Here is a 20,596-nt window from a genome sequence, read left to right on the forward strand (position 1 = left end):
TCCTACCCCATACGGCGACGCATCCACGGTGAGGACCACAGGCTTGGCCGGATCGAAGTGCACCAGCACTGGAGCCTTAACGACCAGCTCCTTGCTGCGCTGCAAGGCCAAGTCCTGCTCCTTCTTCCAGGCCCACTGCTGCCCATCACGAAGCAGGCGATGCAGCGGCTCCAGATGCGTCAAAAGGTTGGGCAGGAACCTCCTGTAGAAGTTGATGAGGCCGAGGTAGCTCTGAAGCTCCTTCTTGCTCTTGGGCTTCGGCGCCTTGAGCACGGCCTCAATCTTGCAGGGAGCCGGGGCCAGGCCAGCCTGAGAGATGACGTGTCCCAGGTACTCCACGCTGGGGGTCAGGAACACGCACTTGTCCAGCCTCAGCTTGAGACCGGCGTCCTGTAGTAGTGTCAGGACTTTGCGCAGGTTCTGCAGGTGGTCCCCGTCGTCTGTACCGGTAACCAGGATGTCGTCCAAGTACACCGCCACGCGCCTCATGCCCCTGAAGAGGTTGTCCATCTCCCTCTGGAAGATGGCTGGGGCTGAGGCCACGCCGAACGGAAGGCGCGTGTACTGCCCTAGTGAAAAATACACCAGCTCGAGGGCTGGTGTGACTTGATGTTACACCATACTTTTTCACAGATGTGATTTGGGACGTTTTCTGGTGTGACACCAGAAACCTGGTGTTCTGTTGTGACACCAGAAATCTGATGTGTGGGTATGACAACAGAAATCTGGTGTTCTGATGTTACACCAGAAATCTGGTGTTCTGGCGGGACATCAGGTTTTGTTGTAATATGATACCAGACCACCTGTTGACTGGGTGTTGCTTTACTCACAAAAAAGCGTACAATGATAAGTTTGACAACAACGCTGCTGCCATAATCACTTTATTCAAAAAAGCAAAAAAAGCACAACAGTAAAGCTTCAGAAGCTTTACTGTTGTAGGGAGTTGGCCGTGATCAACTGGAGTTTGTCCGGAGCCACTGCCGTGCGTCGAAGAACCGGACGCCCTGTCGTTCCGAAATTCTTGGCCTTTCAGCTTGCGGTTGACTCGTGTCTTAGTTACGCTGATCCGTTCCGCGTACCCCTCCGCACCAGAAATTTCCTCTTCTAAGGCATCATATTCGACAGATAGCTCGATTTCCTTGTCCAGCTCTTTCAGGGAAGCCTCCTTAAGTAGAAGAATATCAAATGTTTCTTCGAGCTCACCGATGTCGGTTGGATCCGTGGCCAGCAGACGCCAGTCTCGTTGATGATCTTTGTTGTGGCGGCTCGCAGGGTAATCCTCTTTCGCTTCAGGCGGTCGACGCCCTCCTCGCTCGTAGTAGGCATTTTGGCCCCAAAAATCGTAATAATTACTAGCTTCCTTTGTTTCTTTGCTACCAAACCAAGCTCGTCGGAAGTAAGGAAAGCGCACCAACACATCTTTTCGGCTTCGACTCACAAAGAAGACTCCTTTACTTTCTCAAACTTAAACAAGAATACCGGCGGAAAGGGAAAGGGAAACCCTCGAAGAGGCGAGCCGGTGAGCGCCCCAAGCTGCTCAAGGCCGCCTGGGAAAGTGCTCGGGACGAGGGGGACACTTCTTGAGCACAAAGGAGCCCGCCGCGGGGTCTCCGGCGACCACCAAGACGGGAGGAAACAAGGCACCCAGTCGGGGGACGGAGCCGCACACAAACTAATAGAAAACACGCGCGCGGACGGGGGGGAGAAGTCAACAAAAACGCAACTCTGGTGTCACATCAAACTGCGTGGTGTGCACACCAGGCTGCCTGGTCGGTGCATGAGTCCTTGTGATGTGACACCAGACTCCCTTGGTGTACCCATCAGGCTGATGTGCGGGTACACCAGCATTTCTGGTGGGCACGCCACGCTGGTGTGCTCGATACACCAGCATCGCTGGTGGGCACACCAGATATTCTGGTGTCACATCAGGATTCTTTGATGTCACACCAGGATTGCCTGGTGTATTTTTCATTAGGGTGGAAGAGTCCCATGGTAGTCGAAATGGTGACATACTTCCGGGCGGCATCCTGGAGCACCAGCTGCTGGTAGGCATCTCGAAGGTCGAGCTTGGTGAAGTTCTGTCCCCCGGACAGAGCCGACCAGAGATCTTCTACCCGAGGCAGCGGGTACTTCTCGACGGTAGCGACGGGGTTGATTGTGACCTTGAAGTCCCAGCAGATCCTGACGCGGCCGTCTGGCTTGAGGACTGGAACAATCGGTGCAGCCCACTCTGAAGACTTGACGGGCACCAGGATTCCCTCTCGCTGCAGGCGTTGCAGCTCTTGGGTGACCCCGTCCTTCAGGGCAAACGGCAGCGGACGCGGCTTGAAGAACCGAGGCCGGGCTCCCTCGGGTACGTAGATGCCGACCGTCGTGCCGGCGAAGGTGCCCACCCCGGGCTGGAACAGGGACTGGAAGTCGGTCAGGAGGCTTGGGACGTCTTTCACCACGTGCAGCGCAGCTTCTTGGTACTCCGGCAGCCGAACACCCAGCGAGTGAATCCAGTTCCGGCCCAGCAGCGTCGGCGACGACCGCTTGGTTAAGTAAAGGGAAAGGATTGCCTCCCTGTCGCCAAGGCGAACGCTGACTTGGGCCCGACCCTGGACCTGGGAAAGCTGCCCGGAGTAGCTGCGCAGCATGACGTCAGACGCCTCGATAGACACGCCGGGGAAGGTCCGCTTGAACAGCTTCCCGGGCATGACCGACACGCTGGCCCCCGTGTCCAGCTCCATGGTGATGGGGTGGCCGCAGATTTCGACGGACACCAAGTAAGGTGGCACGGACGATGGAGGCTTACTCGTCTGCCACACGTCGAAGATCTGCGGCTTGTCGGCCACGACGTGGTCCCTGGCTGAAGACGGATTCGGGCCTGGTGCCGCTCGTCCCCGCCGCGTATTCTTGCGACGGCCACCCTGGCCGCGGGCTTGGCTGGAACCCGGGCTTGAACCAGGCTGCTGCTGCTGCTGCTGGCCGCCGCTCGTCCTCCCCCCTCGGCAGACACGTGCGAGGTGCCCAGTTCTCCCGCACGTGAAGCACTGTGCTTGGACGAACTGGCACTGTGAGGGGAAGTGGGCAGCACCGCAGCGGCTGCAGGCACCGCTCCTTGCCGCCATCTTGTTCACCGCCGCTTCCGACGACGGTGAGCCGGCCGCACGCGCTATCTCGCTGGCGTCCTTCGCTGCTGCTTACATCGCCAGCGCTGCCTTCACTGCGTCGTCCAGCGAGGGGTCGGGGAGCTCCAGGAGTCTCGTCTGCATGGCGGAGTTGTTGATGCCGCAGACGAACCGGTCCCGGAGTAGCGAGTCCAACTGGTCGCCGAAGGCGCAGGTGCTCGCTAACCCTCGTAGCGCAGCGACGAACTGCCCGAGGGTCTCCCCGTCCTGGCGGCTCCGGTTGTTCAAGCGGAACCGCTCCATAAGCGTGGACGGCGCCGGGCTGAAGTGCGAGCGCAGCGTGGCGAGCAGCTCACCCAGCGTATTGACGTGCGGCGTGGCCGGCTTGAGGAGGTCGAGCAGGAGGCTGAAGACGCGGGTCCCGCAGCTGGCCACGAAGATGTCCCGTTGTTTCGCCTCGGGCGTGTCGTTCGCCCGGAAGAACACGTGGACTTGTTCTTCGTAGATTGGCCAGGCGGACCCATCTCCGTCGAACGGCTCGAGCCTCCCGTACAGCGGCATGGCGACAGCAGCGGGGGTCGGTGTTGCGACTCTCTCGGCGGCGTGGGCCGAACCGTGCACGTTGGTGGCCTCCAGTGCCACGATTCCTCGTCGCCAGTGTCACGATTTTTCTCGAACGTGGACGAAGGGGGCCGAAGCACCCGCCGAGGAGAGACGACACGCAGCCTGGTTGTGAGGGTGGACGATGTCTGACCGGAGCGGCGTGCGCTCTACGGCGTTTATTGGGCGAGGTGATCAATGTTGCCCGCCGAGCCTGGCGGCCGCAGACGGGCGGACTGGAGGGGGGCGCCACTAACTTGTCACAAGCCTAAAATAAACTGTAGGGGGAAGATTTTAACTCCTGACAAGGTGCAGAAGGTTACACGTCTCCCGGCCACTTCAACAGCGTTTGAGTGTCCGTTTAGCGCCGCAGAGAGAGACTATAGTGTGAATAATCAGAGGAGGTTACTCTTGCCGGATATTATCACGGATCCTTTTGCCTCATGCAGCTGAAGTAATAATGTGTCAGCGCCTTCGAACTGTTCTTAACTGCACATCAAGGTTGGTTCATAATAAAACTTGTGTATTCGGCACTTTACGTCATTTTCAGCAAGGGCAAAAACAGAAAACAAATATTATTTTTTTGACTTATTAAAAATAATATGCATGGAAATTAACGAGACCAATTAATCGATTAATTAATCGATTAAAAGGTGGCGATTAATCGGGTTAAAACTTTTAATCGACGCCCAGCCCTACCATAAAGGCGACCAACTCGTCGCAGAAAAACACTGTCCGGTATCGGTAAGCGACAAGCCACGCCGCACTGCCCCGAGGAGGCGCCGCGTCGTCGGCTGACAGAACCGGCGCTCCCAGAGATAAAGCGCAAGTCCCGCCGCAAACGGCTCAGACGCCATCCGCGACAATAGGGCACCACTATTGCACTCGGAAGTCGACCAAACATCCAACGCAGTGTCAAATAAATCTTCGCACAACACATTCACAACAGCTGAACTCAACTGGGTATCCCAGGACTTTCGTTAATTCCACATATTACAGCATCAAACATATAGGTCAGGTGGGCTTCTTTCAGTTCGCGTTCTAGATTTGATTAAAACACAGATTGAAGCAGCGTAACAGAAAATTTATCGAATGAGTGGTTTGGTAGTGTTAGGTGTATGGAAAGTGGAAGGCTGGGCACTTTGGGGGAGTGGGATCTGTGATTATTAAACCTTTCATTGAATGCTCTCACGGTTTGTCATACGTACTGCATCTTACACTGCTGACACTCGAGAAGGTAGACGACATTCGGACTGCAGCACCGGAGATCTCCGTAAATTTTCATGCTAAAGTTGGATTTCGTATTCCTGGCAGTATCAGTCATCACCATGTGGGGGCACATCCAATACTTACGCATTTTTACGGTGATGATTTCCGCTTTCCCCTGCAAATGTTAGCTGCGCTCTCATCGCTCTCATGTTATATCACACAATAATACGTTTGGATTTTTCTTTCCGTTGCGGCCGCTGTGCAGGTCGTGCAGTGAGGCCTTTTACTGCGGTCGTGACAAATCGAACCAGCTGAATTTGACTCGAGGTTGGGAGATGTTTTATTGACTATTAGGAGTGCACGGAGCACATCACGCTCCATTTCGATGGGGTCCAGCCACCGCCGCGACCAACGGCCAAAATGCGTCGTTTTCGGAGTTCGGCCCCGTCGGAAATCTAAGAGAATTGTTGACCGATTCCTGTTATCGTAAAACTATCTGTGTGCAATGAGTCCAGGGCTTACCGGTGAAAGGCAACCATCGCTGAAGAAAAGCCAGCCCGAATGCGGCAGCCAACCACGCTGCAAGCACCCATCTCGTAGCCGGCGGAAATTAGTGTCCCGATGACGCGAGGCCTTTGTTTTCTCCGTTGCGATTGCGGCGATTGCCCTGATCGTCCCGCGCACAGGTCCCATGTGCCAGTAGCAGTGTGTCGTCTGCTCGTGATCCGCCTCAACCACTTATTTGCTTGCTTGCTGGCCTTCGATCTGATAAAACCTACCAAACGGAGCGCGCGCAAGCCTGCAAGGAATCCTACTAGAATCAACCATCCATCTTGCACGTGACATGTCACGCGCACCCAGTGGCGTAGCCAGAATTTTATTTCGGAGGGGGGGGGGGTTGACACCCCCCCCCCTCACTGTCTTTTTGACTGTCAAGACGACTGCTAAAATCAAGCAGTTAGCTTCATTCGCCTAGAGCATTCCATTTTTTTTTTCCAGCTTACTTTGAGATAGCTGGGACACCCTGTAAATGCATTCAAATGCGATTGCTTCCACCGACGTAGATTTATTTGACGACGCTGCAAGCGGGAACCACTCTTCCGGTCTTGACTGCAGAGTGACGCCAGGGCTTGCAAGTTTTTAAATATAAAATGAAGTGGGGAGAGGGCGACTTTTTGATTTTTCTATTTAGGACAAAGGGGGAACAGTTTGCAAAAAAATGATCCAGGAGTTTACAACCTCTGCTGGTCTAGACAGCGCCTTAGCCGCTGAGGCGTTGCACCGGATAGACATGGCTTGTGGGTTCAATTACCGCTCCTGGGCATTCCCCCATTTCCCGACCCAGTGACCTTGCCCGCAAGGGCTCTTCCGAGTCTTCTCACCCCCGCTCGGGGGACGGCGACTTGCTCTGCGCTATGCCATGCTCTGCGGTTAGCGGGGTTCGTGACACAGCCCTTAGCGAAAAGTCGTTCAAAATCAGTATACTGAAGGTATACTAATAGTGAACTTGGGGTATGTACTGATATCGTACTAGTTTCACACGTTTATGAAACAAAATAGTATGCCTTTAGTACATCCCAAGTACATATGTAGTATACCATAAATGCACCTCGAGTGTACTTTTAGCATACTATAAGTGCACGTTTAGTACACTACATGTATGCTTTTAGTGTACTAAATGTACACTACTAGTACATATATGCGGAGTGTCCCAGATAACTTGCACCAAACTTTAAAAAACAAAAAAAGCGGAGCGTTCTGCGGTAGTGAAACTAACTGTACGCTGTTAGAAAGTCTCTTGCGAAAGTGTACGAAATTGTTTTAGTACGCCTGTTTATTTAATTAAGAGTAACAAGCTAACTTTTGAAATCTTCGTTCAAAAGCCGAGATGGGAAATGGAGAGTTGTAAAGCGCATTAAGAAACACCCAATTAAACCATTTTCAACAAGGTGCACTTTGCATGCTTTTTTTCCTAGCCTTCAAAAAAACGCCCGCGAAATACAAAAAATGCCGCGTGACAACTCGCTTCCCCAATCACGGCGTGCGAGAGCGCCGCGAATGTGCGCTCTTTGAAGGCCGGAAAAAAGCACGAAAACGTATTATGCTTCGAACACTTTAATTGGGTGTTCCTCAGTGCGCCCTGTAACTTTACAATTGACATCTTGGCCCTTAAAAGAATATTTGAAAGGTTAGCTCATTAATCTTAGTTATTTACATAACCAGGCGCATTAATCAAATCTGTGCACTTTCTCAAGACGCTTGCTAACGACAGTTGATTTCACTCCTGCAGAGCCCTTTGGTGTTTTTTTTTAAGTATGGTGCAAGTTATCTGGGACGTCGTGTATGTCGGGCGTTCTGAATGGAAAGAACGGTCTCAAATAGGAAACAAAAATCAGCGCCTGCATTTAAAAAGCTGACTTTTCAAAGGTGTTTCTTTGAACGGCTGTATTCCAACCTGTGAAATTTCATGTCATATAGCTCCATCCTCGTGAAATGTTAAGAAACGCTGTTGACAACTCGATTGATGATGATAATGCAGAGGCGCCACCATCGGGAGATGCACTCTTAGAAATGAGTCAGAAAATTAACGAGGAAATATTTAGCAGCTCTATTCCTCGTGAGAATGACGTACCGGCGTCTTCTGACAAAAGGGTGAGGAAAATCAGACAATATCGTTTCTGAAACCCTGATATGTCAGACATTGGTTGTGTGCCTTCTTGGCATGCCCAGGGCTATGCTACAGGCAATAGTGTTCATTGCAGGGCACATTTATTACCTAAAATCTTAGGCACCATAAAGGAAAAAAAATATTCAAGGTTCCAGCTTCTACATTTTAAGCACATGGATTGATGAAGGCCACAACGAAAACATCTGAGAATGGCCAATTTCAGGGCTGTGTATGCTTATAAAAAAATTGTATATTAGAGGTTTGGTATAATACGGTATTCGATATTGGTTTCAAGATTAATTGTACTACTGTAAATGACCTAATTTTCGCGAAGGCTTAGTTTTTGCGAGTTTATCAAAATTGCTCAAAATTAGTCATGCAGAAAAGTAACCCCATGGATACGAATGCATTGAACATTACTCCTGATTGCAAAATTTTGTACCTGGAAAGTATTCTCAACACTAACACTTCATAAAATGAATGAAATATTGAGCGCGCGCAAACAAAGTCGTTTATGCCATTCAAAACTTTCAAAGCGCTCGCAGAGTCACCATTGCGATAGATTTGCTTTGTTCAGTGCGCTTCTCCGCATGCGCCAGTGCGCTGCAGAAATTAGTTCTGGATGAAATCCCAAGAATAGGGGGTCATACACACTTTTTGATAAAATAGAATCTAAAAATGTTCACGTATAATGGCTTCCCAGGAGACTTCTCGGGTCCGGATGCACAGCTACTCCGCAACAAGCAGGCTCTCTTGGGATGACAAGAAAAAACCCAGCGCCCTAAACGCTCTTCGAACCAGCACTCGGGAGAGGTGAAAAGTCTGTAAAGCTCTCGCTGTCGGGACAGGCCGCTTACTTACGGTGGCTTCATACCTATCTGCTCGATGCATCATCCAGCCACCCATAATAGAGATCAGTGGGCGGACGTCACTTTTATTCTTGTGATGCAGGTCCCTGCAGGTTCCCAAAGGATGCAACCTGCTAGCCCAACTGAGTCAGGCCTGCAGCCCTGCGGGGAATGTCAATTACACTTTTTTAGATGTAGACACCCACATTTTGCGTGTACCTGAAAGAAGCTCTAACAGAGCAAACAAAATGATTGGCCTTTTTTTAATGCCTCCTTTTCTTTTGCTGAGAACACATATACAAGTCATACGCTATTACGCATTCAGTAGTACGGCTTAATTTATGATAATCACTTTTTTTATATAACTTCGAGCTTTTAGAAAAAAGATTCAATATAATGAGTCGGACATAAATGGTTGCTATGAACTATCCTATATATTTACACACTATCTGATATCATAAAAGCACTAGAGCAGGGTAGGGGTGTACTGCATCAATTATATCAGGGTGTCGAACCGGAACCGAACCGAATCGAAAACCGGAACCGAACCGGTATTTTTTCCGGAACTGAACCCGAACCCGAACCGTTATATTGTTATCGCGATGAACCCGAACCGGAACTGAACAGGAAAAAAAATAACGGTTACCGGCTCATATCAATACGGTTCGGCCACGCGCTGTTGACAATGAATGTGCTATCAATGCCATTTGTTTTCTAAGTGCCGTCAACTGACACACACCTCGCTTACATATTTTTCTGCTCCACTCAGTCTTAGGAATATAAACGCTGCATCCATGAATCTTGACATAGGAACCAGTATTGCGCTTGTCGCGGCTTGCACGAAAAAAAAATTAAAAGGCTGTGCAAAAAAAAAAAAATCGCGTCACGGGATTTCATTTTCCTACAATCTCGTAAATCCTAAATGCTGCTGTGTGCTCATTTCATAACGCGTTTCTAGAACGCGCGAGTTCTTGAAGCTTACTTCCATCGGAATGAGAAAAGAGAAGGCTGTGGAGTTTGATAATAATGCATCCGGTTTCGTATAGGCACTTAGAAGCTAACGTATTTGTGAGACAGTGAACTCTTCTATTTTAATATGTATCCTATTACGTCCTTCTCGCGTTGCGTTCGGTGAAGTGTTTTTTATATTCCGTATCTTGTTTAATGAAAACTTCTTTAAGGGTCTAATTTGAGTTACCGAAGGCTAGTTCAAATAAAGAAAGCTGTATGTTCTCCCCACTGTTCCTTCAATTGCTTACACGCCGAGGTGGCGGGATAGTTAGCGAGTTCTACTTGCAAGTGGGTTTGTAAGGAGGTCGCGGATTTTACAGCTACTGCGTCGGACCCAATTAGATTAAGTCCGAATGCGTAAACGTCGGTGAGGTAACCTTTGAGTGCACATAAAGAAACCATTCCTGCTAGAAATCCCTGAGCCTTACACTACGATGTATCCTGTTTCGTATGTGCTGATTTCAGATGTTTTATTTGTAATTTATTTTGATGTTGCAATTTGTCATTTATAATTTCCGAACCGGTTCGCGAAGCGGTTCGCGGATCGAATTAATCGAACCGGAACTGAACCGGAACAAAATAAATTTACCTGAACCTGAACCGTAACCGAACCTGTATTTGTTTCGGTTCGACACACTGAATTATATATTTCTAACCAATCAAAAGTTGGCATTTATTTAATTTATTAGTACTGGCTATTATTCTTCGATAAAGAATAACTGGACGAGTTGGTACGTTGGTAGTCTTTCAACTCCATCGAATATTCAGGTCCTTTTAAAGGGCAACTCCACTCAAAAAGTCGACCCTATCGAAATGACTGATATCGCTTTAGGAGGTCAAAATACGGTCATACCAAAAATATTACGTCAAACCGACGCCGCGTTACCGATTAAAACCAATATTAAAAATGTTCTCCCGGCTCGGTTAGTGGCCCGAAAGCGGGTGAGCAACGCTGGCACCGGGTAAGCTAGTGAAGCAACACTGGGCAATGACGTAGTTCTAGTCCTACGCTCTCGTACGGACGCCGCGAGCGCTTCGTTTCCCGTGGCATTCTGCGATTCTGCTGGCGGCACGAGGTGTTTACCACATTATTTTGTGTTTCCCTATTTTTTTAGCCTCTGGGCAGTTCCTTTAACTCCAGCATTGCTTCCGCGCCATCGCGGAAGAGAGCAAAGCGGTGCCGCTCGCTCACGCGCGCGTCGTGGAGCCGGGGAGACTCGCCGGACTCGCGTTGGGCAATGTCGAGCAGGATTTGTAGTGCTCTGGGTTGCACCAACAACGGTTCCACCAGTTCCCAAGAGACCGGAAGAGGCACAAGGTGTGGGTCGGTGCCGTTCGCCGGATAGACTTCGGAAGACCGTTGACTCTGAGCTCCAACGCGAAGCTCTGCTCCCAGCACTTTACGTCAGACACCTACACACGGGATCTGCGGCTGCTGACTGTTGCGGGTTTCTCCACGGAACAGGCGTCTTTGAAGAACGATGCGGTGCCGTCGCTGTTCGCGTACCGTCCTCCGGCTGCTCCAGCACGATCGGCCGGACGCAGCAGGACGCGGCTGATCTAACAAGCGTGCACATAAAGGCACCTTAGCTTTAACAACTTATACTGCTTGTGGATACACCTGTCCATCTATCTCCCATTATTTCGTTTTTTCTCGATCCGCGAGCAAAAAACAAATACAGTCACGCTGCGCCGGCACCGACCGCGTCATATTTATAGCAGTCAGATTCGCTTTTCGGCCGGCAAATTTATAAATACACACTAAACCTTACTACATTTGGTGCATATTAACAAAGTGAAGTGGTAAAAAAAGAAAATGTGCATCTAACCTTCTTTTTTGAAACTCCACGTGCGATTGAGCCGACCTTGTCGTCGCGTCGGCTGAGAAGCGCGGGACGAGAACTAGGTCATGCCGACGACGCGCCACTAGTATCAGTGTTGCCAAGCTGCTTCAACCGGTAGTTTCGGTTTCGCCGTGCCGCCGGAACGATACTTGGATTTGCGATATCTACAGCACTATACACACTACCGAAAAACAAATTATATGTCGTGATTCAGGGCCGCCGGCTTCGATTAAACAGATCATAACCCTAAAATTGTAAAAATGGAGTGGAGTTGCCCTTTAAAAAATTTTCATGCTTTTGCTTTTTCTAACTGCTCTGCCTTTTGTAGCGGCTTTCGCCGCCACTAAAAAACGTAACATCCAAACCCACTTTATTCACAACACGCAATCGCAAACTTGGAAAGCGTGCCGCTTCGGCATACGCGAAGAGATCGTCCGTCTCGACGGCACAGGCATCAGCACGAGCAATAAATAATGCTGCTCGCTCTTGTAATGTTTTTCGCGCTCCCGCTTTATGAAATAAATCGTTGGCGAGAGACTGTTGGGACCACACGTCAAAACTAACATGACCTGTGATTGCTTGAACTGCCGTCACACTGTACTGGAACGCTCCGCAAAAGCGTCGTCGGGCGACCGTCATAGGGACGGCGCCCAAGACAGGCCCTCGGCTGGCCCTCGGTTCCGCCGCACGCGAATCTTTCTCACTCTGCGGAGAGAGCCATAAATTTTGAAAATACGAACTTCTCAAATAACGAAATGAAACCGGGCAGAGCATAGTGAGAGTCAAGCATAGCTTAGCAAGCACACGGTACAAGGCAAAGTTTGAAACATCGGCGCACTTCGCACAAACAAAATAAACTTTCTCACCTTCGCTTGCACCAGTCGGCCATGACTGTCCGCCACTTGCGACGCTGCCTCTCACAGCTCTCAGTAATCGCTTGCTATTATTGAACATGGACACGGTATTCGTCAGTAAACTATCTAAAATATCCGCTAAAACGGCTAAAACGCAAAAAGGAAGCGACGCTCGAACCCTCTGGAACTCCAACGGCGGCCGAATGGAAGCTGACGGCAATAGCGATGGTCTTGCGCAGTTTTCAAAAGCCTCCTCTTTTTGTTCTTTTTTTGAAGACAAAACTAAGCATATCAACATATTAATAATAATAATGTCACTTCATTATATTCGTAAAAAAATAACAAAACGTTTAGTCTATCTTAGGTTTTCTCTAAACTTTCGGTTTCCTTTTTTATTGTAAAACCGAAAATATCTCAAGCAATTTCTCCCTTATCGCCAAGGCTATTTTGATTCATCCGCGCATGCTTACACCGCTGGGATTTCGGCTTTTCTGGAAGGATCGGCTCTCGCGGCACATAAATAATAAGGGAAACCTCGTGTTCTAAAGCAATGAGCGTGCCCGTCTTTTTTGACGAGGGAAACACATGTTAAATTTACGTCGATTTTTTACAGTGTGGAACTCTCAATCGACGGTGTTGTTCGTTGTTGCAATTGTCAATCTCTTTTCACGTGAATTGAGATGTCTTGGAGTTTTGCAAGATAAATCTACACCATGAAACACTCTCGGTGAAAGCTTGAGGTTGTTACATGAAGGCGCCGACTTCTCCAGCCAATTTCGGAGCGATCTTCCATTCATAACACCACTTTGCTTACGCGGTTCAGAAGTTGATTTGCGCTGCATGCGACTATGCAAGGTGGAGCATCTTATGTCCCCATTATTAGCCGTGGTTTCTTTTGCCTCCTGTCCTTTTGATTGTTGTGGATGCAGATATCTGAAACAGCGTATAGTGCGCTGAGACCTGCATTACAAAAACACCGGATTATCCCGCAAACGTAATTTGTCTACTTGCCTATGAGGCAGCACGCAAGTGGCGGTGGACTTTGAAAACAAAGTCATGTGCAGGTTTTTTCATCAGCAGCATTAAACACTTGGTGCGATTGCCCTCGATCGCCTAGCTTCCGAATAGTGATAACAGTTTTTTTACAGTAAACATTTATTCTTCAATAAAGGTAACAAATACAGCTCAGGGAAAATAAAAGCTATCTTTGCAATAAAAGTAGACTTTTCAATTGCTAAATTAATAGAAATGACTAGCTAAAATAATTATTGACAAGCTAGGTACCGCTACTTTCCGTGGTGTACAATGTAGCTAATTTTTCTATTTGTACTTTTTTTTAGGCGTAAGTCCATGTTGCATTTGTGACGTAAGTATGCTATGACAGTGCCGGTCGTTTCCCCGGAGAACTTCTGGACCAGGTGGTCTGCAGTGAAATGAGAAATGAAGCATCCCTTTGTCACATTATGTCAGCTATACCCTGTGATATTTTTTAATCAACTGGTTTCAGGAAAACTGGGGGCTCACTGTCATGTTGATGCACTCTTCATGTGTGTCGTGCGACTCGGCGGACATTACATGGGTGAATAACCGTGGCAACATTTTTTTAAGTAATTAAAATCCGTAAATTTACTTTTTTTATTATTGCTGTTTTAGAGGCAGTCGTTATTAGAGCCTAACACAATCAAAGCTATTCACGAAACAGCAAGGGGCTTTGAGATATTTATTTATCAAATTTCGCACTTTTTCCCCTCGATTCAAGAACCGCGCGCGGCAGGGGCGGGCAAAGTGGAGAGTGACTTAGCGGTTTTGACATGGCATATCGGTGATGGCATGTTTGTTTGTGTTAACGAGAACTTCTCATTCTGGAGTTCTATGCATTATTTAATTTTCTAGTGAAATTACAACCCTCATAAACTGCTGTCGCATTCAGCATGAATGAAGTTGCACACTTTTGACAGCGTGCCTTTGGTGGATGCTCCAGCATCATACTTCCAACGGTTCGACTGAAGAGAATACGTAAGAATAGCATCCTGCACCCTGTCCAGCGCGCTGTTTTTAATCAGGCGACGAAAGGCAGAGTTTTAGCTATGAATAACCCAAAACTCGTCACCTTTTCGCAAATTGTTTCAGTTGGACTAGAGTTTATTCATAGCCCCTTTAAAATTGAAAATTCAACATGGTCAATTACACTGTCAATTAAAGAAGCTAATTAGGCAACGTACTGTGACGTTTATTTGCTCATCTAATGTCTGCCGAGCCCCACAATTATTCTGTGAAAACCGCATCGGCCTATCTATCGCGTTTTAGTGCGTTGATGTTAAAAATCGCACTATATATATATATATATATATATATATATATATATATATATATATATACCCGTTATTATAATTTGAGTACACCGACTGCAAGCACTGAAAGTATACCTTTAGTATACAGTCGAACCCGGATATATCGAATTCAAAGGGGATCGTAAATAGTTCGATATATCCATAATTTGATATACAAAAATATGTTAACTTAAGCTCTAGTTGAAATTTCCGCGCTTCTCTGCTAATATGGAAGGCCGCGACAAACGGGACCTTACCAAATAGAGCCTCTAAGAGTCGCTAAGTACCGTAGAGCTTAGCTGGTAAAGATCACAAACAACGCCGCGGCGCGTTTACGCTACGATGTTTGCGCTCGTTTACGCGCGCGCGACCTCCGCACATCACTAGCGACAAAACACGAATTAAAAAAAAATGAAAGAACGGAAAAAGCCAGTCGTATAAAAACAAACAAAAAACACTCGTTCCATAGAATAAAGTTCAAAAAAGAAATCTCACTAAATTCAAGCAACAAAAAAGGCAAAAAAAAAACGCGCAAAGCAAAAGCGGCGAAAGAAAAAGGTAAACGAAGATAAGGCGTTCAAAGTGCGATTGCTCAACCGTTGCCGCCACACTAAGCGGCGAAAGAAAAAGGTAACGAAGATAAGGCGTTCAAAGTGCGATTGCTGAACCGTTGTCGCCACACTCGACTTGAGGAAGACTTCTTTTTTTTGCGTATTTTATTCTGGGGCTTAGGAGCACTCCCTGCTCTCCCTACGCGCGCGCGTTCCCTTCCCTTTGCTATTGCCATCCTCCACTTTTTATTTTTTTTCCCGTTGCTGTTTTTTTTTTTTTTTCAGAACTGATTTTTTTGTTGAGTGTGCTGGCTTGGCCGTCTGCCAACCCGGCAACGCGAGCTTGTGCTCCGCGGGTGCCATCTGACCTGGGGAGAAGCGAAGAGCCGCCGTGCTTAGTTCGCTATATCCAGTGTCCCCGCCATGGGAGCCCATAGGAGTTCGATACAAAAGGACAACGCCCCCATACTATTACATGCGATTTTCAAGGGGATGTTTGGACCGTTCGATATAAGCAATAATTCGAAATACGCGGGTGTGATATAACCGGGCTCGACTGTACTTAAGTACACTTTCTGTATACTGATTTTGAACTATTTTTACCGCGGGTACTACGATTCTACTACATGTACTAGTTTTGTACGGAGAGTATACTTTCAGTCCACCACCAATTTTACTGGAAGTATACTTTAAGTACACTTAAAGTATACAATCAGTACAAGGACCGCTCTGAAAGTATACTTTTAGTATACTTCAGTGCACTTCGAGTATACTGATTTGAACGACTTTTCGCTAAGGGAGAGCACAAAACCGATGCCGCCTTCCGAAAAGTCGTCGAAGCTGGATGAGACATCCGGGGAGCCCCTAATTGGAAAGCACCAAGGATGGCGGGGTCTAAAAGCTATTACCTCTCGAAGGGGATCTTTTCCGCCATCCCTACACAGGGGAAGTGAGGAGGTCTTTATGATAGTGTATGCAGGGCGCAGGCGCCGCCTTTTACTTTTTCTCCCCATGGTCTTGGAGTTGCCGCGTCGTCCGCGGTTTCCTGACACTTTGCTTTACTTCGTAATTTTTTTCTGGAATTTCAAGGACGAAGGTTGTACCGCAATCCGGTGGGTAATTCGCACTTTGGCGCAGTCCGGCACGGCGAGGCTCGCAGAGGCGTGGGAGCACCTGAGGTCGGTTGCTTGTGATGGATTCTGTCTCGACGTGGCCGCGAGAGGCGGTGGTTGTTTCAGACGCGACAGCTTCAGACGATGTCGCGTCACGGACGGTCGACGCACTGGGGTATTCCGGCAGAGGAAGACCGCAGAGAGTAGCATCACAGAAGCAGGTGACGTTCCGTGTCCAGACGGGTATTCCCCTTTACCGCGGTGCCCGGGTTTAGGCCCAAAGCCGATAGGAAGAGCGGGTTGCGCTCTCGCCCTCCCAAGTCGACTGCCGCGCCGTTTCCCAGTTTCAACCGAACGGCGCTCTTTGCTAATAAAGTAAACAAAACACACCCGCTACCCTACAATCACGAAACACTCTCACACACACACACACACAAAGAAAAAATTACCGTCACTGTGGCGAAGACACTCGTTGCCCCCAGCTCCAAACAAAGTCAATACGAAAAACGCTCAACTGGGGCATCTGGCAAACTCATTTCCGGAATCTAAGAAGTGGCAGCGCCCAAGCATCGAGCAAAAGCGTCCCCCGAATGGGAGTCACAGAGGTCATAAACAAGTCAAGTTAGGGTCCCAGTCGGGACCGGCGAGGTGCTAACTAGCGCCAACCAGGGAGTGTCACACCAGCCGCGGCGAGTCGCGACCACACGGCCCCGCAGGCAGCCGACGCGGTGCCCTTTAAAATACGCGTGGCCCGGCGGGACCGGGCCAGTTCATCGCCACACGTCGACGATACAATACGCGAAATCCCACATGTGAAATAAGGAAACAATGCGAAAGATCCTCGCTTTTTTTAGTATGTCAAAATGGTGAAAAAGGAGGCAGGAGAACCTACTTGCACGGGCTGGAAGCGGTCTCCGTCTCTCCAGTGCCCCCCCCCCCCCCCCGAAATATCGGGGGGGGGGGGGGGGGGGTTCTGACTCCCCAAACTCCCCCCCCCCCCCTGGCTACGCCACTGCGCGCACCAATTGCCAGAGTGATCGACGCTCACGTCGGCCACGAAATCGTTTAAACTTTTTATGACTAGGCATCACAAATATTGCAACGCGCCCCCTCCTATTATTTAGACTCCTTGACGTTAGCCATACATCGCTACCTGTTGCAGTCGTGAAACAGATTTGTCGCGGCTAGTTCTCGCAGCAGCAAGATATAACCCACCCCCCAGAACCACGATCGCGAAGCACACAGATCGAACTGGTGCGGCATTGCGGCCATCTTCCATTGCGTCCCTCGCTAACTTTCCCAACCCTTATCCCGCCAAGACTCGTCTCACGAGACACACGCTAGCACGCCGCGTTACGCACCTCGCTATTTTGGTCCGATAGCGCGCCTCTGCTAGCCTCCGCAGCTCCGCAGTGTTTCCGCTAGCAGCGCGCATCCACACACACTAAAAATTTCAACACCCATGTTCGTGTTAAAAGGGTGTTTTTCCGAGCTCACACCCTTCCTACACCATTTTTACATGATTTTTGAATATTCAAGGGTGTACGGAAAGGCCTACACCCTTCGTACATCCTTTTTACACCCTACGGCTACCGAAATCGTGTTAAGAGGGTGTTGCGGTGGTACACCCATGATTTCCGAATCGTCGAACTCTGAAACCGCCGAATTGCAGACATACGCGCCGACAGCAGAAGTCAAGAAGCAGCCTGCTCAATTTAGAGGATTTCGTGAAGTTCAAGTAAGCACAATGGGCAGCTGACATCCAAGCCAAGTCAACGCTCAAGTTGTTTTCAAGCCAGATGAATGCCGGCCTTGTGTACAAGCTCCTTGGTTGTTTACGTGCAAGCGACCACGAAAATAGCATCGGTTACTCAGGCACTTCTGCTCAGAATGGTGAGACCACATCGGTTCTATTATGATACATTCCTTCTTATCCTGAGATGTACTAAAGCGAAGGCTAGACGTGCGAGACGGTTCGGGCTCACAGCTTTACTGTGAGCCTGTACCGTAAAAGTCGGTTCCGACACTTGCGTTTGAGTGTGTTTGTCTGCGTTGCGTTTAGAACCGAAAACGAGTCACCGGCACATCTGTGCTTCGTATGAAGCGTGGATTCCAATTCAAAGAATCATCTTGGCACGCGATATAAGCAGCAGGGATGTCCTGGTTTCTCGCAGCCGCAACGCGGTCAAACGCAACTGTTTGAACCAGGCTTTACGTGGTTGTCCTGTGCTTGTCCCTCGCGCTTTATTCTTTCGATTTTAAGTATTCATTTTCAACTCGCTCGCTTTTAACAGTACTAGTAGATACTCAGGCTGCACGAGGGTTCGTGCAGTGCGACCATCTAGCGATGCTATGAGCTTGTGCTCGAACCTTGGCTTTAATGGGCAATCATCGGGGATATATGACACACGATGATGCCAAGTCTGTTCACGGCGGACTCTCGTGCTGTTCTGATTGGAGGAGAAGGGGCGTGTAAAAAATTGGCTAATGGAACATGGTTAGCGACAGCGCAAATATATGTTGGAAAAAGTTCAGAACATTGAAGTGCAGCAGCCTGAAACTTTGGAGTTAAGCAATTAGAGAATCATTTGAAGACATCTTTAGAGGTTCAGCCTTCTCTCCCCCCACACCAATATCGAAGGCTGCTAGGATATTGGTTCAGGCTAAGCCCTCTGTCTTTCAGTCAGCGAACTCGAGCCGTTCCACCTGACCTTGTTATTTCATAACAGATATGTTAGAAAATGGAATGCAGATTTTCTTTACACGGCCAAAACATAAAGTGTTATCAAATAATACCTGCCATATTCATATTCTACATTTACAGACCGGGGCTGCCCCGCCTGTGGAGGGCGAAGATGCGAGCAGCCTCGAAGCCCACCAACAGTGGCTGTGTGCTGAGAGCGAAAGCTGGTGCCTGACGAAGGCCAGATTGATCTTCGAAAGGATGCGACTGCCTGCAAATGGCTACATGTGTTGACATTGATGGGCATATAGACTGCACAGAATGCTTATCCCTACCTGATGGATGCTAGGAGGGTATGCGTTCCATATTTTTTTACTGATCTCTACGACAATTGCTAAATTGCGCTTCCCCGTTCCGTGATTGCGGCTGCCGGACGACCATCTTGGGACACGGAAAATGAACCTTTTGGAGCGTTGCAGAGGCTGGCCGGCAGCGTGCTGAAGACATGTTTTTTGCTTGTTTGTCGTCATTGGGAGCGTTAAAGTGGCCCTGCAATAACTTTTTGACTGGTTTTTAATTTGGACCGAACCTGAGCGCATTGAACGTAGTAATTTAAAGAAACTTTTCTTTTCTCAAATTTCGCTTTATTTTAAAAGTTATAGGCAAATTAGACTTACAGAAACAAGCAAAAAATAACATCCTTCATGACGTCGTAGGTCCTGGTTTGAGTGGCCGTGAAGTAGTGAGCTCATCGAGCGCTCACGGCTGCCGCACTCAGTGTCAACGGCTCGAGAGGGTGCCACTAAAGCACGTGTTGACTAGGCTGTATGAAGCGGGCGGCCAGGGCAGCTCGCATTGCATTTGCCGCGCGATTAAAGACTAATTCGGCATAACACTTCGTTGGCCACAAACGACGGCAAACACGGGGTAAAGATCAGTTCAGAACGGGAGCCACTTCGCGCTGCCATACCGCCAAAGGGTCAAATCGCCAGCCAAGCCCGCGCCGAAAGCCTTGGGAACGCTCGGAACCGGTCGGATCCTCGAGCCGGTATACGACCGCAGCGCCACCACATACATCCGGGACCTTTCTAAGCCCATTGTTCGTCGGAGCCTCATCCCACTACGCCTTTCTAGTATGCGCCGTTTTTTTCACCGCTTGGTGGCGGGTTTGTCGACGGGTCATTTCTTGTTTTCGTACTTTATAAACTGCATTTGTTTCTTTTCTGATCTAAAATACTGAACAAAAACTACTTTCATACATAATTGAAACGGTTCGCAACACTTATATTTTGTATCGACTAAAAAAAATGCTTTTAGCGGCTCTGACCAGTAGTAAGCCCAGGACCAAAGACGTCACATATTCCGCGCTTTCGGCAACGCGGGTCGCCCTCGTAGGTGGAGGAGGTTTCCGCGTCGTCCGGTTAAAATATGACTCACTGATATTTAGTTATTCTCTGCGTGCCCGCTGGCTTACCCGAACCCAAAGAGACGTGGAAACCGCAAAAGAGGTAGACGCTTAAGTATGATTGCAGCTCCCCTTTAAGTCCACACTCCTTTACTCCTACGCTGACGCTCCGAGTTTCATACTCCAGGCACAGCAACTAAACGGCGCATGGCGTACACACCAAATCTATTGATGAGCCGCACAAGCTCCTTCCCACCGCACGGTTATGACGAACCTGGCATCCCGTGGATACGGGTGGGAGAAGCCAAAATTATTTCGGTGGTAAATTAATTAAAGCCAGTGTAGAGCGGCAGGGTACAAAGTAAAAG

Source organism: Ixodes scapularis, unplaced genomic scaffold, assembly GCF_016920785.2.
Source record: "Ixodes scapularis isolate PalLabHiFi unplaced genomic scaffold, ASM1692078v2 PGA_scaffold12__126_contigs__length_90152505, whole genome shotgun sequence".
Classification (NCBI taxonomy): Eukaryota; Metazoa; Arthropoda; class Arachnida; order Ixodida; family Ixodidae; genus Ixodes; species Ixodes scapularis.